At 35.4% G+C, this 13,757-nt stretch overlaps 1 long non-coding RNA gene across 3 annotated transcripts; it reads left to right on the top strand.

Moving 5' to 3' along the window:
- Positions 1–1,368: 1,368 nt before the first annotated feature.
- LOC125799342 (uncharacterized) lies at positions 1,369–12,882 on the top strand. 3 transcript variants are annotated; one of them, XR_007438249.1, is made up of 6 exons: positions 1,369–1,592; positions 1,923–2,023; positions 2,131–2,225; positions 2,781–6,158; positions 8,920–9,012; positions 11,291–12,882. It is a non-coding gene; the product is annotated as an uncharacterized LOC125799342 (long non-coding RNA). The 3 variants fall into 3 exon arrangements; XR_007438248.1 differs by having other exon boundaries at positions 1,416–1,592; positions 6,036–6,158; positions 11,291–12,762; XR_007438250.1 differs by lacking the exon at positions 8,920–9,012 and having other exon boundaries at positions 1,417–1,592; positions 6,036–6,158; positions 11,291–12,762.
- Positions 12,883–13,757: the final 875 nt, after the last annotated feature.

Below are 13,757 nucleotides of genomic sequence, written 5' to 3'. Positions count from 1 at the left end.
AGAAAAATCCTATGTCTTGTCCTCAACCAGGATTGTAGGTGAGTTTTCCTTTCCTTTATTTCTACTGCATGATTTTTTACCATGAAAGTAAAAATCATGCACAGTGTAAGCGTTCACCTAAATTAACAATTTTCAACAGACATTAAATTAAGCTTTGTTGAACAAATAACAATTCAAGCTTTAATACTTAAACTAAAGCTTTTGGGTTATATCACAATGGAGTAACACCAACCACCTCCCAAAAGCTGACAGCCAACCAAAACACAGAATTAACTTTTGTACACAGCACTGTTGACCTAGCTACTGGAAAAAATCAGTGTGAGAAAAATGGACCAATCACATTCCATTGTTACTGTCAATCTTTTTACATTTTAATTAGCTCACAGGTTAATTGAGCAGTGTAGGTTGTACCAGTTTGGACACACCTCTTCTCATTCAGTGCCTTTCTCCTTATGATTTTTTTACATTGTCAATTTAACAATGGAGACATTAAAGCTATACAGGAACACGTGGAATTATTTAGTAAACAAAACGTTTATTTAACAACCATAATATATTTTATACTTTAAGTAGCACTTTAAGTATTTTTCTAAGTAGCACATTTATCTTTGAGAACAGATCTGCACACTCTTGGTATTTTAATCTCAGTGTCTTCATGAGGGAGAGTCACCTGGAATAGTTTTCTCAGCATCCTGAAGACGTTCCTGGAGGTGCTGAACAATAGTTGTGCATTTCCGTCACATTGTGAAGCTCTAGCTCATCCCAAATCACCATCTCAGTTAATCAGGTTTAGATCAGGGGATTATGAAGGACAAAGACTTTTTTGTGTCCCTTAATTGTTTTCATGTATTTAATATTAATCTACAATGTAAAATAAATAAATAAAATTAAGAAATAAAGAAAGCACTGAATGATACCCACACCTACCCACATACAATAGTATGGTATAGGCATGACTTCAAATATATGTAGGTTCTTCATATATATTTTATTGTTTATTTTGTAGATTTTTTTATATCTTGCTAAATTATTTCTTACCTCTTTCTAATTATGTGTCTCGCTTTCCCCAGACTACTGTAACACTGCTGTGTATTTTTTTTTCAACTGTGGGACTAGTACATTTTTTCTTACTTACTGGTATCAATATTCATTTCATATTGAGTTCTACTAATTGTACCAAATACGTATTTATAAACGTATTTCTATTAATTATTATCACAGTTATCGTCCAAACTTTTCCTTTTCTGTCAGGAGATGGAGCCAAACATCTATTTTTAGGCGCTTTAGCATGTCCCGATCAACAGCCAATCAGAGATTGTTTCTATGTAGATTTTGGGGTATTGCTTTCGAAATTACTATGCATTTTTTTCTGTACTTCTTTTAAAATGACCTAGTTTGTAGCCAATCAGAGACGGTTGTTGGGTAGACTTTCTTAAGTTGCTTTAAAAAGTATCCAACTAAAAATTGGAGTGATTGCAACCAATCAGCGACTGTTGTTAGGCAGATTTTTATGTCTGAGGTTCTTACAGCGCGTGAAGAGCTTAATCGACCACTCCTTCTATTTTAGTGTTTAAATGCGGGCATAAGCTAACGTAAGTTATATTTAATGTTGTTTTAATAATTGTGAGCCTTTTTAGAGACATAATATGTTCGAAAAAGTTAGAAATATAGAGAGAAAACGTGTTTGTATTAGTTAGAAAGTGTGACAACATGAACTGGTTAGCTTTCTAGTAACCTGGTTAACTAGCTATCAGACTTGTGGTGTAATTTAAGTTTTAGTTAATTATTTTATTGGTTACTGGTGAGTTTAACAGAAGCATATCAATACAATAGGTTGAGATCTTTATCCTTCAAGATTGAATAATACAATGAATATAAATTGACATTAATGTGTAGTTATAACCTTTTATTTTCTATTAAAGTTGGCGATGGCAGTTCGAGTGTCTGGGAGAGCAGCAGAGGACAATACTGACAGTGATGACAGCATTAAAGAAAAACGTCCAAACTTACAGGATGTGGAGAAGTATGAACACATATATTTGTGTATTCAACTCACAATATAGTTATAAATAACTACAGAGCCCCTGTTTATAGCTCACTGTTTAAGTTTTATTAAATTTTGCATTTTAGAAATGTGAAAAAGTCTGAAAACAAAATGGAACACAAAAATAAACAGAGGACTAAACTGACAGAGACAACAGCCCAAACCAGTGTCCCAAGAACAGGTCAGTGTACCAGATTTAGGTTACTGTGCTTTAATTTGAGGTTAAGCACATTGGTAATATGTTTGTTAATATTTTTGCCATGTTATATCTCTGAGCAGGGGTTCTTAACCTTTTTTCACCATTTCTTTTACAAAACAAATGATTGGACCTTAAGTTAAATATGTTTGCACACTTAGACAGGCTCTGTGTTTAATTTTCTGTTATGTAAATGCAGAAAATCTAGATTCACAGAAAAATGTTGATTAAAAAGCAGCACTTCTATCAATGTCAAAGTAGTGCCTTTGATGGAATAAAAATCAAAATTTAGACAGAGAGTCTTCTGTGAACCTCTGTTTCAGCTCTCTGTTAGTACACAGACCAGTCAGTGACTTTTCTGTTTCAGTACTAGATATGCCTCTTAACCTTGCAGAGAAAGGATTTCATACCCTTTGGAGGGCACGATCCCCATGTTAAGAACCTCTGACAGAGCATACAGAGAGAGCATAATTGTTAAAGTTGTAAATATACATAAAAACTGTTTTGTTTTATTGTTTCTGCATTATTTCTTCTTGATAGTTGGTGTAAAGAGGAGAGGCAAGCAGCCCACCTCATCACCCAAGGGTGACAGCTATAGCCAGCACCTGCGTGTGATCACTATAGACGACCACTATGAGCAGAGAAAGCGTAGATGTAGACTTGACTGCTGGTTGCGTTCAAAAAAATGAAAATCACCTAATTTCGCCAAATACATTTTTTAAAACTTTTTTTATCATTTAATCTAATCCTTTAAATGTAGACTTTGTATTATAAACAGGCGTTTTGACTTTACTAGCTGTAAATACCTTACAATAGAAAACCTTTTACTGTATTTGTGGATTATTTGTGGCGATTAATGTACAGTTGAAATACAACACCAGTTGGCCTTTGTTGGGCCCATTTAGTGGTATTATAGTGATATCATGATGAAACTTTTTTTACTTCAGTTTGAGCATTAGCTCTGATGGATTGTTAACCAAACATTTTGAATGCAAGCAGCATAGGGTAATCTAACAGCTTTCTCTATAGTAAACTGCTATAGGTAACACGCAGGTGCAAGTGCTGTAGCTGGGCACTATAGTTGACGTCGTACCTGAACCCTGTAGCTGAATTCTATAGTTGATCACTGTAGTTGAGCAATAGCAGAGACGCTGTAGCTGACGGCTATAGTAGACCTCTAGTTGAGGTCTGCTGATCTATAGCAAAGAAGCTACAGCTGACCGCTATAGTCGACACCACTGCACCATAGCACAGACGCTGTAGCCGGTGGTTGTAGTCGACACCACAGCACAGGTGCTGTAGCTAATGGCTGTAGTCGACCGCTATAGTTGATGGCATAGCAGGGACGCTATAGTCGACAGCTATTGACAGTCTCTATAGTTAACACCAGAACACCAGAAGACTGGAAATGACCGACTGCTGTAACCAACCACCAGAGTGGACGGCTGTCTGGGACCACTTCCTGTCTGGGATCCTGCCGCATGACCACTGGAGTCTCTGCCGCAGAACAACTGCTGTAAACTGCTGGTGTTTTGTGCTGAATGTGATTTAAGACAGACTCACACTTAGAATGGATATACAAAGTGGACTGAATAGAAAGGACTGAGTAATGAAATGATGTGATGAGAAGAAATATGTGCTATGAAATAGTATAGTATGTTAATTTCTCACAGACATATTTTTTGGACAGGTTTATTCAAGTGTTTGGTAGCAGCAGCACCATAAATAAGTCTTAACTGTTCGTAAAGTCACTGTGTAGGTGATCAGAGAGTGCCATTGGTGAATGAACAAAATTGACATGGCTTGAAATCTAACAATCATTGCTTCACTTGCTAAACTGCTGCTTAGTCTATATGAGGGCTTCAAATGTTTAAACTGAACTTGGTCTGTGTCCCCAAAGCCCAAAACACAACAGATGACACATTTACATACTTATAAAAGTACTCTCCACATTTAAACATCTTCGGCCCATTAAATTTAATTCAGTTGGCATTTAAATCTCACTTTTAGCTGTTCCTACCATTTTAAAGCAACAGAGGGCATGGCAAAAATAATTGCTTACTAACTGATTAATTAAAAATGTCGTCATTTGATTAGCCGATTACCAAAATAATCATCAGTTGCATCTCCAGTCTGTTTAGCCTGATATAAAAGCTGTCTTTAGCTCAGACAGAAATAAAATCAAACAACAGATAATACGTACATTACCACACCTACTTATATAAAGCTAGTCTTGAAAAAATAACGATATTACGTACATGCTCTGATATCATTCTCAAGAAAGTCAAATCTCAACTGTAGCTGAAGTGATTACTTCTCTGGAAATTGTAGTATTAGGGTATTATCTGGTCTGTTGTGAATTAAGTGAGAATTGTGGTCACGACACATATTACACAAGTGGTAAAACATGAGAGTGATAGTGTTAGTCAAGGAATAAGTTACTGCAATGTTTTTTTTGTTTTATTACAGTGAATCTGGTGGTGAGTTTATGAATTTGGGTTTAAAGAAATTTGCTCTTTGTTTAAATGGTTAACATTTTTTTCTAAATATGAAACTGTTGTGGTTAGATTGGTAATTAAATCTGATGAATATGTCATGGTCTGTGAACTTATTTGCTTAAGGTATTGCAGCTTAAAGCATGGAGAGCTCCAAAGATACAACTCACCATTTTCCTTCTGCTGTTTTAGAAATTGGGATGTACGAGTGAGATTATATTATAATGTACAACTAAAACCATCATTTGAAAACAGAAATAGGAGAAACACAACTAAAAGACAAGACTGAGAGCTACCGCGTGTAGTTACAAATTTATTTGGGCTTAATAAACAGCCCTTTATTACATTACATTTGGCAGATGCTTTTGTCCAAAGCGACTTACAATAGTGAATTACAAAAGTAATAGAAGTTAAAGGTAAAGACATCTTTAGACAGGGCCTAAAGGAGATCAAAGGGAAATAATGGGATAGAGGAGTGAAGGAGGGGAAGAAGAAAATGAGGTTAGAAGTAATTCTTTGAAGAGCTCATTCTTCAGGAGTTTATTAAAGATAGTGAGAGATTCTCCTGATCTGGTAGTAGAAGGTAGTTAGTTAGAGGTGTTAGGAGAGTAAGTGCTCTTTGAAGAGCTCATTCTTCAGGAGTTTATTAAAGATAGTGAGAGATTCTCCTGATCTGGTAGTAGAAGGTAGTTAGTTAGAGGTGTTAGGAGAGTAAGTGCTCTTTGGAGAGCTCTGTCTTCAGGAGTTTATTATAGATAGTGAGAGATTCTCCTGATCTGGTAGTAGAAGGTAGTTTGTTCCACCATTGGGGAACTCTGTATGAGAACAGTCTGGATTGCTTTGTGTGAATGTTTGTTTGGTAAAGCGAGGCAACGTTCATTGGAGGAGTGCAGCGGCCGGGAGGTGGCATAAGCCTTCAGGAGTGTTCAGTGCAGGTAGGAAGGAGCTGTTCTGTCATCACCTTGTAGGCGATTGTAATAGCTTTGAATTTGATGCGAGCGTCTACTGGTAGCCAATGGCGCTCAATGAGCAGCGGGGTGACATGTGCCCGTTTTGGCTGGTGTCCGGGTTGGCTTTATATGTATAACAGCATTATAAAGAACCCCACTCTCACTTGCCCGGAGACATGCAAACAATCACCTGCTGGAAGTCAGTCAGACACAACATCAAGAAAGGTTTGTGGGATCATGGGGTCTAATGATTAATTCCAGATTGTGAGTATTTATGTACCTAATGGGACAGTGAAGACATTAACTTGGTGAACTTTAATATTTCTTAATATTTTACTTTTAAATTGCAGATCTTGGACAATGGCCTCATGTTACTTCATTCAGGAGTAATCTGGGACCCATTTTACACTTTGTTGTGTAACTGAAGATTCTGACACATTGGACTGATCAATATTTGGAGTTCATCAACACAGGTAATGACAAACACAATGATACAAAATAAAACTTCAGGGTAATGGAGTTTCAGTGACACAAGTAACTACAAAAATATCCCATCTTGTAAGGCAAGATTAGGCACCTAAGATCAGATCAAAATAGAGAATAAGAAATAGAAACTAAATAACGTTATTTTGGAAGGTCACAGTCAACAGATCTACAATAAAACAAAATATAAACGCAACACACTTTCTCAAAAAAGCATGAACTTATTGTTTATTATATAGACTGGATGTATGTATCATCATGGACAATCTAAATAAACTAATACAATTTTTTTTTAAAAGATATATATAAGATAAGATATTTAAAAAAGATATATAGTCTGAACCGAGATGACTCTGGAGTGTTACAACAGGACACCACACACTATGGGATGTCTCCTCTGTCATTGTGTTGTCCGTGTGGAGCATTTTAGCCAAATACATCTTATGGCAGAAGTTAGGGTCAAATGTGGTGGTGTATTTACCTTGCGTTAAAAAAAAATAACACGTTACTGATTTCAAATTAATCACATGCAATTACGCTTTAACGTTGACAGCCCTAGTTTAAAGATAAAGAGCTTTAATATGTGACAATATATTAAGATTATGTAAGTAAGGTGCCATATTGCAATTAAAACTCTCAGTGTACAAAATTGTCACGTCCTCGCTCTGTTTTGTCTTGTCTCATGTCTCTGTGTGTTATTCCCATGTGACCTGTGCTATCTGTGTCTCTTGTCAGTAGTTTTCCACCACGTGTTTCTCATTTGTAGCTCCGCCCCTTCGCCAGGTGTTTCCAGTTCTAGTGTGTTTTTCTCTCTCTCTCTCTCTGTCTCTCTCAGTGTTTAATAGCTTTTCTCAGTGTTTCCTTGTTCTCTCATAGCCTTAGTCCCTTGTTTTTTGTTTATTTCTTGTTTTCTCGTTTATAGTTATTTTCCTTGTTTATTTCTAGTTTCTTCCCTTGTATATATTCCCTGTTTATTTATTATCTTTATCTCTTGTTTCACTCATTTGTTTTGGTTTTTGGTTATTCGTTTATCTTTGTTACATGTTTACTTGTTCCTTGTTTCTTTGTTTACTTGTTATTTATTTATTAAATTATTATTTATTTCACCCTACCTGCACTTGTGTCCGTCTCCTCGTCTCCCTGCCTGGGTCACCCCCGTGACAAAAAATATACACTATCATGAGAATAAAATCTAAATAAAAATCTCTATGTAGAGAGTATAAACTAGTGGGCGTGGTTTAAAAACAACACTAAATGAACCACGGTCTGACCACAATCTTTACATGTAAACTAATTATGAAAAATATATATATATTTATTTTTTGTTGGCTAAAATGTGTTAAATGGTTGTTGCTTGTTGCAGTTATTTTTAAGGGTTGAACTAACATCAATTTGTATAATTTGACGATCCCTTGGAAGGTGAAAAAGAGGAACTCGTGCTATGCACATGATGCATGTCTTTCTGAACAGATCAAACAGACTAAAACACTGTGTTAGAAAAATACCCACCAGTCAATTTCCGTTTCTCAATATTCAGTTTGTACACACACACACACACACACACACACACACACACACACACACCATTAATGTGCACTCTGTGTGAATGGGTATAAGGATGGGACAGGCTTCCTGCACTGCAGGGGGAATTTATGGGTTTTTTTTTGTTTGTTTTTCTTGCCTCATTTAAGCAGCTTTCTCACATCTTCAGAACACAGCATTTGTACCCAGGACAGCAGATATGAAAAAACATTGCAAAAGTATCTCTGAAAAAAATGGGCATATCTTAAAATAGCAATTGTTATAAAACATTATTCTTAACCATATTAAACATTACAGTAACAGGGTATCTCTAAATTATCAAAAAGTCCTTATATATAAAAAGGTCTTAATTTGTCTTAGAATATCTTAAATACATACAAAGATATACTTTTTTTTCAGAACACATAATGAATCATGTAGTACATTTAAAATTGTTAAACAAACCAAAATACTCTCTAAAGCATTTATGTGCTGTTATCTGGGGAGCTGTTAACTTGTGGTTTCTGAGGATGGAATTTATCCTGAGATAACTCTTAGTCTTTCTTTTCTGGGGAGGTCCTGATGAGAGCCAGTTTCATGATGAATGTTTCATCATGAATGTTTTGATGTTCTTTGCAACTGCACTTGAGAAAACTTTTAAAAGTCTTGAAATGGTTCGGATTGACTGACCTAACTTATTTGGGTAGTTTTTGCTGTAATATGGATTATAACATTACTCAAATAGAGCTATTCACTGTATACCAGCTCTACCTTTTCAAAACTTTACAACTGATGCTCTCAAACACTTTAAGAGGCAAGAAATTCAAGAAAATAAATCTTAATAAGTTCATCACAGCTGTTAACTGAAACTATTCCAGGTGACTCTTCCTCATAAAGCTGACTGGGAAAATCCAGCCAAGATGTGCAAAGCTGTCATCTAAGCAAGAGGTGGTAGTTTAAATTCTAGTTTGTTTAACACTTTTTGTTTACTAAATAAGCTAATTAGTACATCCTTTTTTGTGTGTTTTTCTGTTTTATGGTGTATTTATCCCATTGGTAAGATAGCAAAGACACACTAAATCAAGCTGCACAATGCACGGTTGAAGGCTTGCCTATAGATTGCTAAAATAGGCTAATACATATTTTTATAATTTATAAGCGGTTATATGGGTTTCTCAGAGTTGCGTGTTTGTCATATAAGCACTAAACAAAAGAAATAATTTGTTTCAGGATTTCTTCTGCAGTGATGGAGCTTGTATACCTGTTTCTGCCTCTGTAACAACAAAAAGATGTGAAGTACCTCTTTCAACAGTGTTAATACAGGTACGTTAAATTATTGTCCTTTCAGTCAAACTTCAGGACACTGTGCTGCTGTTGAAATTCATTAATCCACAATTATTTGCTCTGTAAAAGTATAAAGCTAGCTATCTATATGTGAATAACTTTTTTTCTACCTCACTATTCACTTTTGTCTAATCCTAAAAATATGTTTTTGCTATAGACTCATTTTTGGTCTTAAATTTTTTTACATTACATTACATTTGGCAGACGCTTTTGTCCAAAGCGACTTACAATAGTCAAGTACAAAAGTAATAGAAGTTAAAGTTAAAAACATTTTAGACAGGGTCTAAAGGAGGTCAAAGGGAAATAATGAGATAGATGAGTAATGGAGGGGAGAAAGGAAATGAGGTTAGAAGTAGTTAGTGTGTTAGAGGTGTTAGGAGAGTAAGTGCTCTTTGAAGAGCTCTGTCTTCAGGAGTTTATTAAAGATAGTGAGAGATTCTCCTGATCTGGTAGTAGAAGGTAGTTAGTTAGAGGTGTTAGGAGAGTAAGTGCTCTTTGAAGAGCTCTGTCTTCAGGAGTTTATTAAAGATAGTGAGAGATTCTCCTGATCTGGTAGTAGAAGGTAGTTAGTTAGAGGTGTTAGGAGAGTAAGTGCTTTTTGAAGAGCTCAGTCTTCAGGAGTTTAATAAAGATAGTGAGAGATTCTCCTGATCTGGTAGTAGAAGGTAGTTAGTTAGAGGTGTTAGGAGAGTAAGTGCTTTTTGAAGAGCTCAGTCTTCAGGAGTTTAATAAAGATAGTGAGAGATTCTCCTGATCTGATAGTAGAAGGTAGTTTGTTCCACCATTGGGGAACAGAGACTCTGTATGAGAACAGTCTGGATTGCTTTGTGTGCAAAGCGAGGCGACGTTCATTGGACTTTCCTTTTACTTTACTTGTATAATCACCAGAGAGGGTACATGTTAATCAACATCATTCATAATGTAAAGTTGCTAATTTTTTATCTACAATCCCTGGATTGGTAATATAGTAAATTTAATAGTAACAACACACTATTTATCATAGTGTTACTAGGTACTACAAGTAATATTTGCACTAATAATTCAATGAATTAAAAAATTCCATGTATTAGATTTGATAGCAGACTGCTAAAATAATCACAAATGCTATACAAATGTAGCGTAAGCTTAATCACTTAGATAAATAACTTAATTTAAAATATTTAGTGGCTTTATAAGCTGTGGCCTTTAGTTACAGCAGTCTGATATAGGAAATTGTGGCACCAAATGTTGCATATGGAAACCAGAGTTATTTTATTAGTGGGCTATTCACATTTATTTTGCGGATTAGTGCTAATAGCCAGGCTGTTGAGAGTGTGCTATATTCACTTATTGTACATAATAACTCAAAAGGTGCTCAAAAATAATAATTACAGTAGACAGATTATTCTAAAAAACACAAAATTCAACGAATGCAAGTTTACTATTAAACACAATAATCCACGTGACTTACATCTCTGAAAAGAGACCACTTAATAATTATGTTTTCCTTGGTTTTATCAAATTAAAAACCTCTGGAATATGGACTATAGGGAAGATGGATGATCACAAGCCATCAAACCAAGCTGAACTGTTTGAAATTTTGCACCAGGAGTAACAAAGTTATTCAAAAGCAGTGTGTAAGACTGGTGGAGGAAAACATGCCAAAATGCATGAAAACTGTGATAAAAACCAGGGCTATTCCACCAAATATTGAACTCTTAAAACTTTATGAATATGAACTTGTTACAAATAAATGCTCTAAATGACAAAATTTGTATTTGGAATTTGGGAGAAATGTTGTCTGTAGTTTATAAAATAAAACAACAATGTTCATTTTACTCAAACATAGACCTATAAATAGCAAAATCAGATAAACTGATTCAGAAACTGAAGCTGTCTCTTAATTATTTCCAGAGCTGTATGTACAGCTCAAGAACAGAGACACAAGAGAAACCGAGAAATTCTAGTCATTTCTGACCATAATCCTTCACATTACCGCTTCCATTATTACCTCCTAAAAGCCTGAATCCACAGACACGATATGCATGAGTGAATCTGAATAAAGTCGAGCAGACCAATGAATAAGTCTTGATCTGATTCTCTGCACATTTATTAGATAAAATGCCCTTAATAAGCATAATTTTCGTTAAGAACCCCTGAACTAAAATAATGTTTATTCTTGTAGTGTTTCATATAGCATTGCGAAACTGATATAGGCCTTGGTATGGTTTAATTCCCTCTAATTCAGTTTTATTCTCCATTGTTTCCTGTGATCCAGAACTGTTTGGCGCTGCCTCCTCAAGGTGAAGACTGCGCCAGCTGACTTCAGAACCTGGAAGCAAGTTGAAAAAAATCACTTTGGATCTTATCTATTAGAACTTTATTTCTCAGCAGTGGTCAAACTTCTCAACAAGCCACAAGCAACAAAGAAGCTTTACAGGACTGAACTTTATAACTGTAGTGTTGTATGTGGACATTTTGTGTTCCTATTCTGTGTTCCATTTGAACTGGGTGTAACTTGAGTGTGATGTCATTCCCAGCTTCAACATCTAACTTATGAGTTAAAATGGAATACAGTATTATTATATGTTCGTCTGTTTCTAGGTTTACGCAATAGATTGTTTGGATATTATTATTTTGTTCTGATCTGATGATTTTATGAGTTTTAGTAGTTTTTTTTCTGTGTATAATGTGCATAATGGTCAAATTCCATGTGTACAGTGAGTTTATTAAGATGAAAAGTACAACTTCAGATTTAGGTACGTGTCCTTTACCACAGGGCTCATAATTCTAGTTTTACGCAGTAATTTTTGGACTGATATTCTTCTGAATATAACAGCAACGTGGATGTGGAAAACTGAAGTTGATGCCTGGCTGATCATGCTTTCTGTTATGCAGAGAGATTAGTAACAAAGTAGAACTACATTACAACTCTACTTAAGTACTAAAATTCTGTATTTACTGGAGTAATATCTTTTTCTCCCTCTTACACGTTTACTTCACTACATATTTTGGATGAGTGATACATTTTTTATTTGCTGCATCGTTACTCGTTACAATTATAAAAATGTTAAGAATCATTCCAAAGCTACTTTATCACAAACAGAGTGTTAGATGCTCTGCACTCTCACCAAGGTTTGGTGAAGCTCCTCATCATTAAGTGAGTCAAGGCATCAAGCTGATCTTATAAGAAGACCAAGCTGCTCCCGCTCTGTCTTTCACTCTGAGAACTTTCCACTGCTTTCTGTAATAACTACACTAATACCACAGTACTGTACTTTTAATTTAAAATAGTTGAGTACTACATTTTACAATAAACTACTGGCAATACTACACTAAAACCACAGTACTGTACTTTTATTTCAATACTTGAGTACTACATTTTACAATAAACTACTGGCAATACTTTAGTAAAATGAATGTTAAATACGTCAGTACTTCCACTTAGTGTGGAGATTAAAGAACATAGTTTGTGCTGCATAGCAAGCAGTTTGAAAAGAGTGGTTAAACACTGCTTATTAAGCAGTGGATGGCTTGACAAGTATCTGAGGAGGCATGTGCTGGTGTTGGGCCATTATTAGTAAAGAAGATGTGATTTAAAAAAATGATTTATAAATGTAATTATTTATTACAGTATTTCTATAGCATTCAGATACACATATGGGATTGACAGGAAGGCTAAACTGCCTGGGAGTTAAATTCAGCACAACACTGCAACCAATTACCATGAGATTTAAGTTATAGAGCATGATCAGTTCGTATATAGGACAATTCTTTAACCTGTAAAAAACAAACAAACAAACAAATAACTGTATTACTGCATGTGTATTTCCCCTTCCACTTCTTATAAATACATTTAGCTACTTTACAGTGGTGCTACCTGAAAGTTTGTTAGAATGTTCTATGTTTCTGCATCAATATGACCTAAACATCATTGGATTTCCTAAAAGTAGATAAGGAGAACCCAGTTAAACAAATGAGACAACATATTATACTTTCATTTATGTCATTTATTAAATTTGTCATTTATTCATTGAGTAAAATGATACATTATTACATACAGTGTATCACAAAAGTGAGTACACCCCTCACATTTCTGCAGATATTTAAGTATATCTTTTTATGGGACAACACTGACAAAAAGACACTTTAGCCCTACTCGGATGGGGGTCCTGGGGTAATTTTCTCTTTTATGGGGGGTCCTCTGTTATTTAATTCCCGTCTGTAACGATGCTGTATGAGTTTTTCTCAGATATCCTCTAAGAAAACATGCAGAGTTATCTACTATTTTTCACTGAACTCTGTGGTCCTGCAGTATTTTAAGTCCCGTCTGAGTTTTGTCTCCTTGCGTTTCATAAAATAGCTATTTGTCCAATGCTACACACTGTTATTAGACTTCGAGCAGGCATTTCCACAGAGATACACATGGGGTGGGGGGCTACTGAACGGGATGTCACGTGACCGAGAAAACTGAAAAACTCACTGGTACTCCTGTTTTTCGATTGCAGTCAGTATTTAAGAGTTTTATAGAAGACCCCTCAGTAAAAGTTCCTGAAATGCCAATATTTTGTGTGGCCACCAATTATTTTGCAGAACTGCCTTAACTCTCCTGGGCATGGAGTTTACCAGAGCTTCACAGGTTGCCACTGAAATGCTTTTCCACTCCTCCATGATGACATCACGTAGCTGCGGATATTCCAGACTTCCAGACATGTGTGTGTGTGCACGGGCAATTCTTCCTGTCA

The sequence above is a fragment of the Astyanax mexicanus genome, chromosome 3 (genome assembly GCF_023375975.1).
Source record: "Astyanax mexicanus isolate ESR-SI-001 chromosome 3, AstMex3_surface, whole genome shotgun sequence".
NCBI classification, from domain to species: Eukaryota; Metazoa; Chordata; class Actinopteri; order Characiformes; family Acestrorhamphidae; genus Astyanax; species Astyanax mexicanus.
Note: the sequence above shows the minus strand (reverse complement) of the source record. Positions and strands in the feature narration are given on the sequence as shown.